Source organism: Paramormyrops kingsleyae, unplaced genomic scaffold (genome assembly GCF_048594095.1).
Source record: "Paramormyrops kingsleyae isolate MSU_618 unplaced genomic scaffold, PKINGS_0.4 ups55, whole genome shotgun sequence".
In the NCBI taxonomy this organism is placed as follows: Eukaryota; Metazoa; Chordata; class Actinopteri; order Osteoglossiformes; family Mormyridae; genus Paramormyrops; species Paramormyrops kingsleyae.
Genome location: NW_027325993.1, coordinates 116,347 through 136,610, shown reverse-complemented (window position 1 = coordinate 136,610; position 20,264 = coordinate 116,347). Strand labels below are relative to the sequence as shown.

The following is a 20,264-nucleotide window of genomic DNA, read 5'->3' as shown; positions in this document are numbered from 1 at the left end:
CCCTCGCTTGCTCCTCCTACCGTCCAATTAGTCTCCTTAATGTTGATGTTAAGATACTGGCTAAGGTGTTGGCTCTCCGTCTTGAATCTGTATTACCCTCCATTGTGTCATCTGATCAAACTGGTTTCATTAAAAATAGACAGTTGTTTTTTTAATATTAGGCGTGTATTTAATATCCTTTACACATCATCTTCGTCTGAGTGCCCAGAGGTACTCCTATCTTTAGATGCTGAGAAAGCCTTTGATCGTGTTGAATGGAACTATTTGTTTTATGTTCTGAAGCGGTTTGGCTTTGAGGATATTTTTATTTCTTGAGTGAAATTGCTGTACTCCTCGCCTTTGGCTTCAGTTAGAACCAATGATACTTATTCACCATACTTCCCTCTTCAGTGTCGGAATTTCTGAGGCATGTATTTAAAATAAGTATTTTAACTGGAAAATTGTATTTTATAATTCATATTTGACTTGTTCATAAAACTTTTTTTAAACAATTTTATTTTAAAGAACTGTGTAATTTCAGAGCCAAATGCCGTGTGTACACAAATATTTGAATTATTATTGTTTATTATTATAACTGCCGAATACATTCCTGGAGCCTTCGATTTAGCATACACAGTGCCCTCTACAGGATTCTGTCGAAACAGCATCTCCTTCAATCTCATTTATTTTTTACAAAACACCTGTTTTTGAGTTCACTGGGTCTGTATGATAATTTTAAGCAATGGACATATTTTTCCTCTAATCATAAGGTTGTAGCACTTGCCACAAATAGGACCAGTCTCTAGGTTCGGGAAGCAGTTATAGTTAATTAGATAATAATCACACACCACAACCCAAAAGTTAGCTGTAAACTGCCGGCTTATTTATAAGGGAAATGAGGGACAATCAAAATAAAAACTAAAGCAATGAGGATATAAGCTCGGTACCAGGCAAGGCCTTCACATAAACATTTAACATGACATACACAAACATTTACATTTAATTGTAAAGAAGCTCAGGTTTTACCCCTTTCTCTTTTAGATAAGGAAATAACCAGTTTACTGTTATAAATTTTCCGTAGCCTATTTAGTTTCAAAATCTAATTCGAGCTCCATTTAGATTCTAGGTTTAGTTTATTTTATCTTAGTCTTTAGTTCTTATGTTAGTACTGTAATAGATTAATTGGTTTTAACTTATTTTAGGGCTATTTTAGGATCAGAAGTCAATCATCACAATGTACACAATACATCGAATTACAGCATTGGATATAAATCCAGTTTCTAGGTTCTCCAACACAAGTACAAATTTATCTTTACCAGCGTCCGAGTTAGGCAGTCCACTCGGAGTCCACACAATCCAAAGCAAGAAGAAAAAAATATGGCGCAGTTTATAATGGATCCTTGCTTACCGCGCCGCGAATCCACTTCTAGCAAAAAAATGTCCAAGGCGGTAGTCGACCAACTCCCAGCTTCACTGAATGAGAACCTGGTCATCCAAAGTGCTGGAATCCCTGTCGGTGCGACGTAATGATCCAAGTACTCTCACATGGGTGGCTCGCCATCTTGATCTTAGTCCCTGCGTTTAGCAGGCCCTCCAAATGTTTCGCTGCTCAAGCAACACTTGCTCAACTTAAGAAAAAAAATATCCAACATAACCACAGCCTATCATTATAGACAGAAATGTAACAGAAAATACTTATGAAATGGAAAAATAAAACAAAACACTTATTTTTTTCCTCCCTCTTCGTTCACTCACTAGCCGAACTTCGCTAACCCACCTTCACCTTTCAACTTTTTTCCTTTTCCGACAGGAGACGTTTTGATTGGCTGACAACTCCGACAGCTTAAAGCAATAGGGCTTATTTTAATGCCTAGACTAATTTAATAGAAAAAACCTGAAAATCTGATTTAATTCTTAGGTTCCTAATTTAATCACTACTTTTTTTCTTTTATAACATAAATAATAAATTCTTATGCAACATATTTATTCACTTATTTATTTATTTAATTGTATTCAAATATTAATTCGCTAATTTATATAAAGTCATTTTCATATAGGTTACACCCTCCCTTCTTAAATCTATGCAAGTCCCTTTGCATAAACTGTATTAGTGGACTATATCACTTTGGGTTTGGGTAGTGGTGTCAAGCTAACTTCACTTCCAAGGGAATTAGTGATGGCAGAACTCAAGCTTTGGAATAATGTTTGGACAATAGTCACTAAGGGGTTCCCTAGCTCAGGATAGGTCAGCCGTCTCATCGGTTCTCTCTGCCTTGAAGATCTTCTCAGTGTACTCTGGTTCTTATCTTCATCCTCACAATTTCCATCATCAATCTCTATCTCACTCCGATCCATGACTTCACTACTCCCCACAGCTTCAGATTCACTACGTCTCTGTATACTTTCCCCACTCTGATTCTCAGGTAAACTCTCATCACCAGCTGTAACTATTTCAGATTCTGTTTCTTCCACAGGGTTGTCACTTCCACGGGTTGCTTGTTCAAGTAAGTTTTCCTTTTCAGGCTGGTCAATCGTGGTTATGGGTTCCACCTCAGAATACACAAAGTGCCTTGTTCCCAGTGATGGTGAACTTCCAGAGGAAGCTCCTCCAGACTCTTCTGGAACGTTGCTGGAAACTGCAGGATCTGAGAAGGTATATTCAGCAGAAGAATGGGTCTGTTCTCTAGGAGGAATTGACATGTCATATCCATCAATGGACCTCATGGTCCTAAAGACAGGACTTCGATATGAATAAACAAAGTCATCATCCTCATCAGAGCAAAACTCTGGCTCATTCTGGCCATGGTTAGATTTCGGATGCTGACGGGTACTTGGCTTCCGAGGCTTAAGCACAACAGGAGGGTCATCTTCTAAGACGGGCAAGAACCCGCAGGGTAGCAGGAGATCTCTGTGCAGCGTTCTTAGGGGACCATCTTTGTTCTCCGGCTTAACGGTGTAAACTGGAAGATCTCCTTTCCGGTTAACAACAACATGCACAGTTTCTCCCCACTTGTCCGCCAACTTGTGTCTTCCTCTTAGGTGCACATTTCTGACTAGGACCCGATCACCCACACCCAAAGTGGATTCAGTCACACGTCTGTCGTACCTAACCTTGTTCCGTTTAGCTGTTTTAGCAGCATTCTTCCTTGCAACTTGGTAGCTCTCCTGAAGATGAGCTTTCAGGGCTTGAATATACTGGGAGTGAGACTTCTGTCCACTATTGTTCAATGGGACATTGAAAACAAGATCAACAGGCAACCGGGGCTGCCGTCCAAACATTAGTTCATAGGGTGTGAACCCAGTTGTCTCATGTTTAGTACAGTTATATGCATGTACTAATGGCTTCACAAAGTCTCGCCAGCGGGACTTGTCCTTTGCTTTGAGTGTACCAAGCATGCTTAGGAGTGTCCTATTAAACCTTTCCACAGGGTTTCCCCTGGGATGATACGGTGTTGTCCTAACTTTTCGTATCCCTGCAAGATCACAAAGCTCTTTAATTGTTCTGGACTCAAAGTCCGGACCCTGGTCGCTGTGCAACTTTTCAGGGAACCCATAATGTACTATAAAGTTTTCCCATAGGCACTTGGCTACTGTCCTAGCTTTCTGATTTGGGGTTGGGATTGCCAATGCATACTTGGTAAAAAAATCGGTGATCACAAGTACATTTTTTGTATTGCTTCGGTCTGGCTCAATTGAGAGAAAGTCCATGCAGACTAATTCAAGCGGTCTGGTGACATGAATGTTCACTAGAGGCGCTGCCTTCTCTGGTAGTGCTTTTCGGCAAACACAACGGCTGCAGCTCTTTACCTTCTTCTCTATATCAGTGGCCATTCTTGGCCAAAAGAATCTGGATCGAGTGAGGTCAAGGGTCCGATCAAAACCTAGATGACCCATATCATCGTGAAGACATCTCATTACCATGTCTCTGAATGTCTCAGGTAAGACTATCTGGTGTTGAGTCCCTTCATCAGTTCGTCTCTTCCTGTAGAGAATGTCATCCTTCAACTCTAGTTTGTTCATCTCTCGCAGAAAGATGGAAAGGTCTGGCAACTCCTTCTTAACAGCTGGAGTAGGGGTTTCCCCAGTCTCCATCAGGTGGATGATCTCACACACAGCAGGATCAGCTCTCTGTTGCTGTTTCAATTCTTCCCCTGTCACACGGGGAATGACAGGAAATCCATCGCAATTTTCAAAACTGTCTGGAATAGCTTTGGCAGACATGGCAAGAGATGTGACAAGTGGGACGATGGCACCATTCTCACTGATGTTCCCGGGTGGGCAAACTAGATGTTTCTCACAAATTGCATCCACCGTTTTGGGAGAGATACTAGCAAACTCGCCAGACTCAGGTAGGTGGTAGTGTAGGAACTGACGAATTCGCTCCTCCTCTTTCTGAGACACTAAATCATTGACAGGCGCAGCATGCGGGCGTCGCGAAAGGCCATCCGCATCTAGATTGCATTTCCCTGCTCGGTATTGAAGTTGGAATTTGAAGGTGGAGAGAGCAGACAGCCAACGATAACTAGCTGCATCTAACTTAGCTGTGGTAAGCAGGTAAGTTAATGGATTGCTATCCGTGACCACTGTGAAAGAGACTCCATACAAATAATCAGCAAACTTCTCTGTTACGGCCCACTTGAGTGCCAAGAATTCAAGTTTGTGAGCTGGGTAACGGGATTCACTCTTTGACAGCCCACGACTAGCATAAGCTATAACACGCATAACTCCCTCCTGCTCCTGGTAGAGCACTGCCCCCAGACCAGTTGTGCTTGCATCTGTATGTAATACATATGGTAGCTTGGGGTTAGCAAATCCTAACACAGGTGCAGTGGTGAGTTTGTCAATTATGGTTTCGAAAGCTTCTTGGCAACTAGGCGTCCACCTTTTCCCAAAAGGCTCTCTCGGCTTGAAATACTTGCCACTGCTCTCTCTCGGCTTGTCACACTTTCTAGGTGGTGGATACCCAGCAGTGAGGTCATTTAACGGCTTTACTATCTTGGAGAAATTCCGAATAAATCGTCTGTAATATCCGGCGAATCCTAGAAATGAGCGTAGCTCTTTCAGGTTCCTCGGGCTAGGCCATGCTTTCAAGGCCTCAATCTTCTCAGGGTCTGTTTCAACACCGTACTGTGATACTATATGTCCCAAATACCTCACTGATGTCTGGAAAAATTTGCATTTCTCCAAGGACAACTTTAATCCATATTCCTTCAGACGGGTTAGGACACGCAAAAGGCGAACTTCATGTTCCTCCACAGTTTCTGAGAAAACTATTAGATCGTCCAAAAACACAAGGACTTCTTTGAGGTTAATATCCGCCATACACTTTTCCATCAGCCTTTGGAATGTACTGGGCGCGTTAGTCACACCCTGAGGCATCCTATTAAACTCCCAAAACCCCAATGGACATACAAAGGCCGTCTTAGGTTTGTCTGCTTCCTCTACGTCAACCTGATAATATCCTGACTTAAGGTCCAGGACAGAGAACCACTTTGAGCCTGTGAGCGCAGAGAAAGCCTCCTCCAGATTAGGCAGAGCGTACGCGTCCTTGATGGTTTGGAGGTTTAGCCTCCTGTAATCAACACAGAGTCTTACATCTCCGTTCTTCTTTCTAACCACCACTATGGGTGAGGAAAAGGGCGACTCTGACTCACGGATTACTCCTGCCTCACTCAGCTCTTTCAGGTGTCTCCTCACTGCATCAAGGTCTTGCGGACGGATTGGTCGAGGGCGGTACTTAAAGGGGGTCTCATCGCTCAGTCTAATCTGGTGCTTGACTTTATCGGTTCGACCAAAGTCTGAATCATGTAAAGCGAACACTTCGGGCATACCGCACAGCTTTCTCTCTATTCTCTCCTTCCATTCAGCTGGAAGTGGAGAGTCACCAAAGCTGAAGTTCAGCTTTACATTCTCAGAGGACCTTGGGGAATTACTTGAGTGTTCTGAATCAGCAGGGCTTGATTTACATGAAACTACTTCCTGCAAGGCATGTGCCTCAGCTATGACACCCTTTGCTGGAATAATTATGTCATGCTTACTCTCGTTGTGCAGCACCACTGGTATTCTCTTAGATGGATTATTGGGGAGACTGAGCAAACAGCTTATGACTAGCATTCCCCCGGGCATAGAAGACGATGAAGGGGGTTCGATCACAACCCACCGGTCTAATGCTTGGCTATTGACATGAGCCAATCCTTCTACAACACAACTCTCCCCAGCAGGGACAAGTCTAGGTTCCCTTCCTGGTAGCCTCACTAGCCCTAAGCTACTGTTTTCCTTTTGGTTATTTCTCTGCTGCATCACTTTCAGGACAACTCTGCAACCATACGGAAGAGTTTGAAGATCTGTATTAACTCTGCAGTAGTCCTCATACACCAGATCTAAAGTGTTGGTGCCTATCAAGGGCATAGACCGCGCACTTGACCCTGTGGTTGGGACAACTAATGCAAGGGTGGACACAGTGATTTCAGAGCCAAAGCAGGACTTTGGAAAGGTTATGTCGACTTCTATGAAACCAGAATAAGGCACAGTTTGACCATTTGCAGCCTCTACCTCGAGCAGCTCATCCAATGGGTGGATGCTCAAGTGAGGGAGGTTGTCCTCATAAAATGACTGTGACACAGTAGTCACTTGAGACCCTGTATCAAGTAGACAACTACAGGTCTGCCCATTAATGAATACAGAAGCAGTGTACTTCGCTCCTATCAATCCCTTTGGTAACCCCACTTTATTATATCTTGGAGAAGAAAATCTTCGGTTCCCTTTGCATCCCGTGCCAAGGATGGGACCCTGTCTTCTGGCTCTCATTTGTCCCGTAATGAGGGCCGAATTCAGTTTAAAGGCTGAGAAAAAGCTGAGCCATTTTGACTGTCCCAAAAAGACTGTTTCTCCTTCAGTTGTGTCTTTTTTTCAGCTACCAATGATGGGTTTGGCTCATTTGGGCATACAGAGGCAATATGGCCATCTTCGCCACACTGAAAACAGTACCATGGCCTCGGTCTGTTACTATGTCTTTGGCCTGTAGCTGGGGGGCATTCAGGTTCCTGGCCCTTAGTTTGACGCGTTGCACTAGATTTTATCACATTGTTCTTTGCCTTTAGTAGTCTTTGTGCTTTTCGACTTGTGAGCTGGCTTTGGAGCTCTGCGACTTGTTTCTTTAATTCAGCGACGACATCAGGGGAAGGATCACTTGATCCTAGTTTCTGTATCTTAATTCGAGCAAGTTGACCCTGCAACTCGGTGACTTGCCCCCTCAGCTCAGCAACGTCACTCCCTAATGAGGTGTCACGTTCAAGAGAGTTTGCAGCTAACAGATGTGCATTGGTCCTCTGCTTTGATGTGCTAAGGTGCTTCTTCCTGCGGGTCTCCTTTGCACTCTGTTTATCCTCTTCTACACGAAGTTGCAACAATAATTCATAAAATGGAGGGGGGTTGTCTCTCTTACGTTCAAGCTGGAGGTCAGCTATCAGCACATTATCCCAGCATCCACGACAGAATTGACGTAGGAGATGCCGATCGACTTCATTAGCAGACACACCACCTCTTTTCAGTACTTTGGTAAGGACTGTCTGTAGCCTGTGTAGGTACTGAGATGGCTTCTCTCCAGAATCTTGGAGTGTGTTGAGGAACACAGCAAAAAGCTCATCACCATCTTCTACAATTCCATAGGCTGAGTCTAATAAGTTAAGGTAAGCTGTTGGCAAAGCATCTGGACCTAATGGTTTCACTACATTAGCCGCTGGTGGTACTAAGCTGTCTAAAATCTTCCTTGATCGCTGTAAGTCAGACAGAGCCGGATCCCTAAGAATAAGTTCAACACTATTTCGCCACGTGTCAAAGTCTGCTTCATGAGTGGGGCAAGGGGTTTTGCCAGAGAACTGTCTGAGTCTAAATGATGCACTCATCAGTGACACTGGTGCCTCACTTCTCACCACATGTTCTACAACCATCCGTTGCACTTCAGGAGGATTAGCATAGCTCATGGCAGTGATAGGGACTTCATTCCCTTTAGCATGGCAGAGTACTATGGACCCAGAGGGACTTTGAGATGATTTACCCTGTTCCCTTGTCTTAGCAGGGAAGACCTCCTCAGCCACCTCCGTCTGGGTCACTGCTGAGTGTGCTATTTCACTTTGGACCTCTGTGCTTGAAGATTCACTTTCAGGCTCATTCACAAGCTCTGCTGCAGCAGCTGCTATTCTCCTGCATTTGAACATTTCTTCTTGTAGGATCTCTTCAAAGGACTTACCACCAAGTTTCGCAATCCTTTGCAGCTCACTCAAAAAGCTTTGTGTGACACTGTCAGTTACAGTGGGAACATATTCACTTGACAGGGCTCTAATTTGATAGGTGACTTTGCCAGGACTCTCATAGCTATGTGGGAGTAGAGGCTGAAGAGCATTCACTGCAGCCCCACTCTCATACTCTACAATGACATTTTTGTGGTATGGAGATTCGGGATTATCTATCCTGATAACTCTTGTTAGGCGCCCATATTTATTCAAGAAGTCAATTACTTCCTCATCTAGCTCTGTTTCTGTTATTCCACTAACAATGACTGAGTTAGGCACCTTAATGTTTTCTCTATCTACAACTTCCATATTAGCCGGACTTGTTCTATTTTAGGTCTAGGTGGTTAAATTAGGGGTTTTTTTTTTTTCTTATATATATATATATAATTTTTTTTTTCTAATTTAACATGCAACTGCTCCTGGCTGGCTCGCCAAGTTTATGTAGCACTTGCCACAAATAGGACCAGTCTCTAGGTTCGGGAAGCAGTTATAGTTAATTAGATAATAATCACACACCACAACCCAAAAGTTAGCTGTAAACTGCCGGCTTATTTATAAGGGAAATGAGGGACAATCAAAATAAAAACTAAAGCAATGAGGATATAAGCTCGGTACCAGGCAAGGCCTTCACATAAACATTTAACATGACATACACAAACATTTACATTTAATTGTAAAGAAGCTCAGGTTTTACCCCTTTCTCTTTTAGATAAGGAAATAACCAGTTTACTGTTATAAATTTTCCGTAGCCTATTTAGTTTCAAAATCTAATTCGAGCTCCATTTAGATTCTAGGTTTAGTTTATTTTATCTTAGTCTTTAGTTCTTATGTTAGTACTGTAATAGATTAATTGGTTTTAACTTATTTTAGGGCTATTTTAGGATCAGAAGTCAATCATCACAATGTACACAATACATCGAATTACAGCATTGGATATAAATCCAGTTTCTAGGTTCTCCAACACAAGTACAAATTTATCTTTACCAGCGTCCGAGTTAGGCAGTCCACTCGGAGTCCACACAATCCAAAGCAAGAAGAAAAAAATATGGCGCAGTTTATAATGGATCCTTGCTTACCGCGCCGCGAATCCACTTCTAGCAAAAAAATGTCCAAGGCGGTAGTCGACCAACTCCCAGCTTCACTGAATGAGAACCTGGTCATCCAAAGTGCTGGAATCCCTGTCGGTGCGACGTAATGATCCAAGTACTCTCACATGGGTGGCTCGCCATCTTGATCTTAGTCCCTGCGTTTAGCAGGCCCTCCAAATGTTTCGCTGCTCAAGCAACACTTGCTCAACTTAAGAAAAAAAATATCCAACATAACCACAGCCTATCATTATAGACAGAAATGTAACAGAAAATACTTATGAAATGGAAAAATAAAACAAAACACTTATTTTTTTCCTCCCTCTTCGTTCACTCACTAGCCGAACTTCGCTAACCCACCTTCACCTTTCAACTTTTTTCCTTTTCCGACAGGAGACGTTTTGATTGGCTGACAACTCCGACAGCTTAAAGCAATAGGGCTTATTTTAATGCCTAGACTAATTTAATAGAAAAAACCTGAAAATCTGATTTAATTCTTAGGTTCCTAATTTAATCACTACTTTTTTTCTTTTATAACATAAATAATAAATTCTTATGCAACATATTTATTCACTTATTTATTTATTTAATTGTATTCAAATATTAATTCGCTAATTTATATAAAGTCATTTTCATATAGGTTACAAGGTGGTCTGGTTTCCCCAGGGATATGTGCGTTTTTTTCACAAAACGTTTTCTTCATAAATCCCAAAATCTTCCTATAAATGTGTGTATGAATGCTTCTCATACTTTTCAGTCGCATTTATAGATGAGCACCCGGATTAATCTGTTTACATGAAAACATCTTAATTGCATTAAGGCATGTAAACGTAGCCACTTAACAAAAGGTAATTTGGTGACTTTGCAAACTGCATGTTCCTCATCTCCTCTGTATGGACCATAGAGCTGTGCATCGGAGAGTCTGGCAACACGCTACGTTTCAAGATACAGGCATTACAATTCAATGCGCTGCTCTATTTCACCTTAAAAAAAAATATCTGCTTTTAGGAAAACTTGGCATACTATAAAGAGCACACCACCAAATTCATGAAATCTGAGCAAAAACGTTTGATTTTAACGCAATCAGAACAGCATTTGCATTTAACACAGTCCCTGTAACAATCCAGCCTTGTAGCACTACAACTATTTCGGATTCAGCCAACTGGCAGTCTCGTGCAAGTTACTGAAAATGACTAGTTACCAATTACTGCATATCCTCCTGAGACCCGACCCATTCATTTATGTCCATTGTAGTGGACATTGTATTTTTGCATTTATTTTTTCACTGATGTTAGGAAACGTATTTATTCCTGTTGTGCACTAAAGAGGACATGCTGTGAAATTAAAAATAAAAATAAATTAGAAAAAATCTAAATTGTAAGATGTCTTATTTCCTCCAAAGACACATAACCTACAATTGAAGGACACTTTTTTCCTTGGGTCTCAGGAGGATATAAAAGTAATTATAATAAGGGTGGGACTGAATCGAGCGTGTCTAGATCTCTGCCTGGGGGGTCGCCGGCCGGGATCGCGAGCAGTTCCGACGTGTGGTGGGTGCGGCACCGGGCTGCATCAGCGCCTGCTCCCCCGGCCTGAGCTGCCCTGTATAATAACCTAATAACGGAAAATAACAGCGGGCTAAAGGCTGCAGAGTGATCAAATTAACATCGCATCACTGTTGAAATACATGGCGCAGACATCGGGGGAATATGGAATCAAATGTTCGGTAGCGATGTTTCTGCATCACAGAGATCTTTGCCGATGGATTTTGAAGCATCGCGGAGACATAGTACCAATGCATGTGCATGTGCACTCTGGTTAGTTATATTATTTTAGTGTTGCAGCTATGACAACGCCAGACAATACAACTGTCTAATTGTATCTATTACCGTACCTATAATATCAGCCATTCATTTCGCCACGGTGAGGTCGGATGGCGTTCCATCAGAAACAGGAAATTAGGGGAACATGCTGTCTTCATCTTTCCTATTGATGCACTGGAGCAGCTAAGTGCCATCCCTGGGGTTCAGGAGTTGGCTGTGGAGATGGGCTATCAGTATTAAGATAGGATATGTTAAGGTTAAGATCAAGTTCTGTAGCATAAGGTAACATAGGATAAGTTAAGATTATATAGGATAAGTGTTGGATTATGTGTTCTCATCTCATATGTTTGTATTATTTCTGATTATTAAGTTTTTTCCACGATGTTGACAAAAAGGGTCTACTTTTTCTTTTCCGCGCATGTATAATGTGTGACACGATGTATGCTGCGTGTGGAGTGATTTCTTCTCTCTTTCTGTAAGTTTTTCATGACAGCAGACGTGTGTAGACGTGTGTCAAAATGTATGCTTTAAAACGAAAATGTAAATACTGAAAAGACGTAAAATAAAACACCAGTTTACAATATTAATCAGTTTATTGATTTACACAAATGAATGAAGAGAACATTTGGTTCATACATATGGAGGCAGAAAGCTCAACAATAAGGTTAAGATAGGTCAAGTTAAGATTGTATAACATAAAATAGCATATAAGTTAAGACTAAGACAGGATAACTTACCATAAGGTTAAGATAAGATTATATGATATAAGATACCATAGTATAAGAATGATAGGATTGTATCATGTATTTATAGGATTCCTATAAATGTTTGTATGAATGCTTACCATCTTTTTCAATCAGATTTATAAATGAGTTCCCCGATTAATCTGTTTACATGAAAACATCTTAATTGCATTAAGGCATGTAAACGTAGCCACCTAACAAAGATAAAGATAATGTTTATTGTCATTGTCACTTGGACAACGAAACTGAAAATGCAATTCAAGTCAATGTGAGGTATAAAAAGAGTAATAAAATATTACAAAATATACAAATTGCATTGAATACTGCATTGACTATACCGACTGCACTGAATAACCATACTGCACTGATTAAATATAAGAAATGAACTGTTATGTTTTGCATTTAACGCCATGATTGCTAGGGGTGTGGTCCTGGTCAAGACAATCTCCTGAACTCCAAACTGAATGTCAGAATGGGAAAGAAAGGTGATTTAAGCAATTTTGAGCGTGGCATGGTTGTTGGTGCCAGACGGGCCGGTCTGAGTATTTCACAATCTGCTCAGTTACTGGGATTTTCACGCACAACCATTTCTAGGGTTTACAAAGAATGGTGTGCAAAGGGAAAAACATCCAGTATGCGGCAGGCCTGTGGGCGAAAATGCCTTGTTGATGCTAGAGGTCAGAGGAGAATGGGACGACTGATTCAAGCTGATAGAAGAGCAACTTTGACTGAAATAACCACTCGTTACAACTGAGGTATGCAGCAAAGCATTTGTGAAGCCACAACACGCACAACCTTGAGGCGGATGGGCTACAACAGCAGAAGACCCCACCGGGTACCATTCATCTCCACTACAAATAGGAAAAGAGGCTACAATTTGTCCATCCCTTTATGACCACCATGTACCCATCCTCTGATGGCTACTTCCAGCAGGATAATGCACCATGTCACAAAGCTCGAATCATTTCAAATTGGTTTCTTGAACATGACAATGAGTTCACTGTACTTAAATGGCCCCCACAGTCACCAGATCTCAACCCAATAGAGCATCTTTGGGATGTGGTGGAACGGGAGCTTCGTGCCCTGGATGTGCATCCCACAAATCTCCATCAACTGCAAGATGCTATCCTATCAATATGGGCCAACATTTCTAAAGAATGCTTTCAGCACCTTGTTCAATCAATGCCACGTAGAATTAAGGCAGTTCTGAAGGCGAAAGGGGGTCAATCACCGTATTAGTATGGTGTTCCTAATAATCCTTTAGGTGAGTGTATATATATATAATATTTATATTATAATATTATATTATTTAAGCTAATTTCCTAGATCCTTAAATTTGCAAGCAATCATTTGAAGAGAGAATGAACCTTTACTATGTGAGAAAGAGAAGTGCTCCTCCCTGCTTAATCAACTTAAAACACATAAAACATTCTCCTTCACCTTTCCCCTTATACTACAAGCCTTCCATTTCAGTTTAGCTGATTCTTAGCACAGCTGACTAGTAAATTTCTAGTCAGGCGAAAGGGGGTCAAACATCGTATTAGTATGGTGTTCCTAATAATCCTTTAGGTGAGTATATATGCATGATAACGTCATGTGTGCAAAATGTTTGTGCATATACAAGGAGGAAGCTTTTTTAGACATTTTAATGAATGGTCATTAGCGTCGATAGCTAGTTGATCACTTGTGTTGAGCCAAAAAACTTGCAGGCTCCATTTTTAGGGCCTATTCATTTTTATACTTTTAAAGGTCTTGCTGAGTGTAGAGCTGAAATTGTGCTTGTCTCAGAGGCTTGAGAGTACAGCAAGGGAAGACGAAGTGTCTCCGGGACGACCACAGGCAACCTGGCACTGCCCGGGCAGATGAAAGAAGAAGGGCACAGAGCCAGGTTGGGCACCACAGCGCTATCCAGCCCATGGTTGACGATGGTCACATTCCACCAGAACCTCCCAACACTAACTCCCCGGGGAACTTCCAAGCAGCAGAGCAGATCCCAACAGCCGAGGATTAAAGGAAAGGAGAGATTCTGGCAGGAAGAAGATCTTGTGGCCAAAGTTTGGAGAACAGATGTGTTACAAATGAAATATCACATTAAGCCTGGGTTATTTCACCATTTTCATTACAGGGAAATTTGTGAAACTCATATTTGAAATAAAAGTATGTGCTACAGCTTAATCATTTTTTCATACATTATTTTGTATTTTCAAAATGTCTTTATTGTAAACTGCACAGCATGTGCCGCTGTGAGCACTATCCCCCGTACAGGAACTATGAATAAGAAGCCTTTAACCTGGGCAGAAAATACATTGTATTTTTTCCCCCTTGTCGTGTCCGGCAGTTTAGCAAGCAGGATGTTCGTCTGGGTGCTTTATTGTGCCAACACTTTTATTTTGCAAAGTGGAGCTTCGGATTTAAGCTCCTCTTGTTACTTGAGGTATACTCTTTATTAATCATTTTTATGTCATTGCGCCACAAAGCCGGAGCTGACAGGGGCGGTTAGTGGGAAAGAGATAGAGAGAGAAAGTGAGAAAGGAGAGAAAGGGGTAAGAGACAGAGGAAGTAGAAAAATAAATAAATACATAATAAAAATAAAATAAGGAGGGGGGTCAGAGAGAGAGAGAGAGACAGGGAAAGAGAAATAATACATAACAAACAGTAGAACAAAAAGGAAAGAGTGATAAAAGGACAGCTTCTGCATCTTGCTGCTTTACACCGTATCATCACACCAGCTGCTGTATCTGAAAGATAAGATCCAGGGACACACACAAACAGTATACACACAAAGAAACCAGTGGTACCGTTATGACATGGGAATATGCTTGTGCCAGTATCTGCTTCTGGAATTAAATACGTTAATACCAACGAAAGAAAATAAATATATATACATAAGCAGACCACCAGGAACACTGTCTAAATATCGCCGTACCCGTATCTGCATCTGAGAGGAGGGAGTGGAAGCCACACACCAACTTTCACACATACTCTCACACACACACACACCCAGACAAGGAGAAAGAGGGATAAAATGGGGGAAGAGAGCCCTAGACTCACTTGTGTGTGTGTGTGTGTGTGTGTACATGTGTGCGTGCATGTCTATGTGTGTGTGCATTCTAAGTGTATGTGTGTTGATATGAAAGTGTGTGTATGTGTGTGCGTGTGCATATGTACGTGTATGTGTGTGTGTTTATGCATACGTGTATGTGTGTGTGTACGCATATGTGTATGTGTGTATGTTTGTGTGCTGTGAGTGTATGTATGAGTGTGCAGGTTAACATGGAATGATTCCCAGTGAGTGTGCGAGGCCACAACAACACCGCCCTGGGGCCCCCAGACGGCCGGGAGAGCTCCGACGGGTCATGGACCCAGCCGCCCCACAGCGGCCAGGTACCCGGGCCCCCCGCCACCGTATGGCTGCGCGCCCACCCCAGGAAGGCAGGGGGGGAGGCACCGGGTGCCCCCCACCGGCGAGCACGAGCCAGGAACCCCACGGCCACAGGCCCGGGGGTCGGCCACGCAGGCACGGACAGAGCCAGGAGCCCGGACCACCCGCACACCCCGCGGGGGCCCCGCCAGCCCCGGGGAGACCCGCCCCCCCCCCCCCATTGTTTTTAAGTCGGTCTTAATGAAATAGTACCAGTTTCAGAGGGCATTAAGTTGAAAAATACACAGTGAAATATCTAATAATAATAATAATATCTGAACATTCAAACACAGCATACAACTCAGTTTGCAAATTTAAATTTTATTTTAAAGAACTGTGTAATTTCAGAGCCAAATGCCGTGTGCCCACAAATATTTGAATTATTATTGTTTATTATAAATGCCAAATACATTCCTGGAGCCTTCGATTTAGCATACACAGTGCCCTCTACAGGATCCTGTCGAAACAGCATCTGCTTCAACCTCGTTCACGAAATATGCGTTTTTTTCACAAAACGTTTTTCTTTATAAATCCCAAAATCTTCCTATAAATGTTTGTATGAATGCTTACCATCTTTTTCAATCAGATTTATAAATGAGTTCCCCAATTAATCTGTTTACATGAAAACATCTTAATTGCATTAAGGCATGTAAACGTAGCCACCTAACAAAGATAAAGATAATGTTTATTGTCATTGTCACTTGGACAACGAAACTGAAAATGCAATTCAAGTCAATGTGAGGTATAAAAAGAGTAATAAAATATTACAAAATATACAAATTGCATTGAATACTGCATTGACTATACCGATTGCACTGAATAACCATACTGCACTGATTAAATATAAGAAATGAACTGTTATGTTTTGCATTTAGCGCCATGATTGCTTTGGGGAAAAAACAGTTTTTCAGGCGATTTGTCCTGGTTTTCATGGCTCTGTATCTCTTGCCTGATGGCGAAAGCTGAAAGAGACAGTGATGTGATGAATCCTGTGAAATGTCCAAAGCTTTTTTCCGGCATCGGGAGGTGTAGATCTGTTCCAGGGAGGGGAGAGGGCAGCCAATCGTTTTCTCCGCTGCCCTGATGACCCTGTGGAGAGCTCTCATGTCTGAGGAAGTGCAGCTGCCGTACCACTCTCCATGGAACAGTGATAAAAGGCATGGAGCAGATTTCTGGGGAGACAGTTCTTTCTGAGGATTCTCAGAAAAAACAGTCTCTACTGCGCTTCTTCAGCAACTCCTTAGTGTTCTTAGGTAACTTGGTGACTTAGCAAACTGCATGTTCCTCATCTCCTCTGTATGGACCTTAGAGCTGTAGGGAACTTGTAAATTCTAAAGGGTTCACAAACTTCTAAGCACCATTGTTGTTTTATTGTATGCATGACCATTGGCTAAGATATGTGATCATTGTTTGGCTGTAGTGGAGGCTGACTGATATTCTGCAAAGTATTCAATTTCAGTAAATCTGCAGAGTGTCCTGCTGAGTGATTATAAGGGGATTGAATAATGTTTATTGCATCTGTATTCCACAGACGGCTATGAAGAGGGCAGGAGGAAGGCCAAAGAGGCAGAGACGATGTCTGACCTCCAGTCTGAAGCAGAGGTGTCTAGGCAAAGGCCACCAAGGTGTAAAAGGTATGTCAGTTTGTGTCACATCACTATTACTTTTCCCGTTCACACGCTGTTTAAAGTCTTGTTTTCTATTAAACTTCACTGAATTGAATTGGTACGGGTCGAGGTTTGCCTTTTATTTTACACAGTTTTCCATTCAAGGTTCAAGGTCACTTTATTGTCATCAGCAGCTTCATACATGTACAAAGAGTGATGAAGCAATGTTTCTCCATGGACCCAGTACAACATATAGTAACACTTAACATCACAGTAACAGGACGTGCAAGGTGCACACAGGCAGTAAATAAATAGTGCAGAGATATAAACTTCGTAAGTAAGTGCAGTTGCTCATGTTTGTAACCCCGCAACTGCACCACCTTTTGCAGTAATCACTGCCAACAAGCAATCTCTGTACTTCACCATGAGACGTCTGCATTTGCCAAAAGGTAGTTTGGCTCACTCCTCCTGAGCAAACTGCTCAAGCTGTCTTAGGTTTGAAGGGTGGCGTTTCCACTGCAATTGTTAGATTTTTCCATAGATGGTAAATATGATTAAGATCTGGGCTCATAGAGGGCCATTTAACAATTGTCCAATGTTTTTTTCTCAGCCATTCCTGAGTGCTTTTAGCTGTATGTTTTGGGTCATTATCCTGTTGGAGGACCCATGACCTGTGACTGAGGCTGAGCTTTCTGACACTGGGCAGTATGTTTCACTCCAGGATGCCTTGGTAGTCTTGAGACTTCATTGTGCCCTGAACAGATTCAAGGTTCCCTGTGCCAGATGCAGCAAAGCAGCCCCAGAACAAAACCGAGCTCCTCCATGTTACACAGTAGGTATGGTGTTCTTTTCTTCTAAAGCTTCATCTTGCTTCTGTAAACAGAGCTGATGTGACTGGCCAAAAAGCTCCAATTTTGTCTCACCAGTCCAAAGGACATTCTCCCAGAAACTTTGGGGCTTGTCAAAATGCATTTTGCTGAATTCCACTCTAGCTTTTTCATGTTTCTCTATTAATAGTGGAGTCCTCCTGGATTCTCTTCCACGGAACCCATTATTGTTCAAAAGGCGACGGATGGTGCGATCAGTAAGTGACGTACCTTGATCTTGGAGCTCAGTTTGAATGGTTTTGAATGCTTTCCATGGCTCTTTCTACCATCCGCACTATCCTTCTGATCAACCTGGGTTGCATTTCCTCACAGTTTTGTGCAATGACCTCATGCTGCCATCTTGGGGCATTGCCAGTCTTAATGCATTGTCAGTCTTAGTGCATTGTCAGTCTTGGTGCATTGCCAGTCTTGGTGCATTGTCAGTCTTAGTGCATTGCCAGTCTTGGTGCATTGTCAGTCTTGGTGCATTGTCAGTGATATTTTTTTTTCTTTGTTTTAACTGCACATTCTGTAGTACATTATAATAAGAAGCTGTCAGCCCTGTGTACATACCCTGTACATTTCCTGGGCTCCCATATTAATCATAAACTTCAGATTTTTTATTTATTTTTTTGGGGGGGGAGGGGCATTTGGTACCTGTTGACAGGACTCACACACACACAGTCATTCACATACACACACATCCGTCCATATTAACATTAGATTGTACTCATTTTAATCTAATTGTGGAATGCAGGCCTTAAATGATTCATATTATTTCAATAAGGCCTCCCTTTAGGGGTATAGTCCATGCTTTTACGTTTGTGTAAATCAAACCAAACAAAGGACACGGCCGCATGACCCCGCGGCGCCGAACAAAGAAGCACTGTGGGACATACGGCGGCGTCCGAAACAGACTGAGGAAACGAGCACATCGCCCGCCACTGCCCAGAGTCCTGCTCGCAAACGTCCAGTCTAAACTAGGTGACCTAAGAGCGAGGTTGGGGTTCCAGCGCGATGCAAGAAACTGCAATATACCATGTTTCACGGAAACGTGGCTGACCCCCCTGGTACTGGATCTAGTGGTGACTCCGTCGGACTCTTTCTCTCTTTTTCCTGTTTCATAACTGCTTGCTGTTGGTCATTTAGTACTTGCTCTTTGTCTATGAAACTATGTCATAAATAAAAAGGACATTTAATCGAAATATTACATGCTGATTTTTTTCCTGGTTAAATAAAATCAATACAGCAGATTCTTTTCTACACACACGACTGCTTTTTTTGTAACTTAATTATGCCATCTAACACGATAGGTTCTCTGTCATAAGAATATTCCAATATGTTGGTTGAGATTATTTAAGCGGTACATCAACAATCCTTGTGGGGGAAATTAATGATAATTAAACTTTGACAAACAAGGGCATAGCTGAAAAATCAGTACACTGCTAGTGAGTTACTGGCAATATAGCATAGAAATTTACTAGTCAGTTGTGCTAAGAATCAGCTAAACTGAAATGGAAGGCTTGTAGTATAAGGGAGAAGGTGAAGGAGAATGTTTTATGTGTTTTAAGTTGATTAAGCAGGGAGGAGCACTTCTCTTTCTCACATAGTAAAGGTTCATTCTCTCTTCAAATGATTGCTTGCAAATTTAAGGATCTAGGAAATTAGCTTAGTCTACTGTTGCAATGATATACAGCTGCAGACTCTTAATGGCCTTAAAGAGCAATTCAGTGAGACTGAAGTCCTGAGAGGTGTTCTCAAAGTCATTAAATCAGGAAACTTCATAGACATGCTAGTACACAAGGATAAGCTTAAAGGCTTTTTACAGTCCCATTAAGGGGGGCGAAGTAACACAGAACTATTCCAAGAGCTCATGTGCGCAAATCAGAGTGACAATGAAACACCACAACAGTTTTTGTACCGAGTCATAGGCCTCAAACAAAAGATCCTATTTGCTTCTAAATATGCTGGCACTGAATTGAAATACCATGTGACCACAGTCCAAGACATTTTCCTCCACACAGTATACCAGGGCCTCGGCCATAAGCATGATGACATACGTCGAGAACTTAAACCACTGCTTTCAGACAGCAATGTGTCTGATGAGACAATCCTAAAACAAATGATGAGGATAACAAACACTGAGAATGAAAGACAAAGACGCCTAGGGACAGTTGTGTGGCAGAGACCTGTAAATGTGCAGAGAGCGCAGCTTGAAGTTGCAGCAGCGCAAAACAACAGTACAAAGAAACATGGTTCAGATCAAGAGCCCAAAGCTGAAGTGCTCCAACAGTTAACTGAGAGAGTGGAGGAGTTAATGAAGAAAGTTGAACAACTGCAACAGCCATTGCAGACCCAACAGCCACGGTCTTGCCACAACTGCCCAGGTAAAGTAGACCAACAGAAAGCCAAATCTTACAGCTGTGCTAAATGCCTTGAACTAAACCAC

The 20,264-nt window shown here is 42.0% G+C and overlaps 1 long non-coding RNA gene across 1 annotated transcript; it reads right to left on the bottom strand.

Moving 5' to 3' along the window:
* Positions 1 to 840: 840 nt before the first annotated feature.
* Positions 841 to 9,893, bottom strand: LOC140586415 (uncharacterized). The gene is made up of 2 exons (XR_011988222.1): positions 9,255 to 9,893; positions 841 to 1,607 (listed from the first exon to the last, which is right to left on the bottom strand). It is a non-coding gene; the product is annotated as an uncharacterized lncRNA (long non-coding RNA).
* Between the last annotated feature and the right edge of the window lie 10,371 nt (positions 9,894 to 20,264).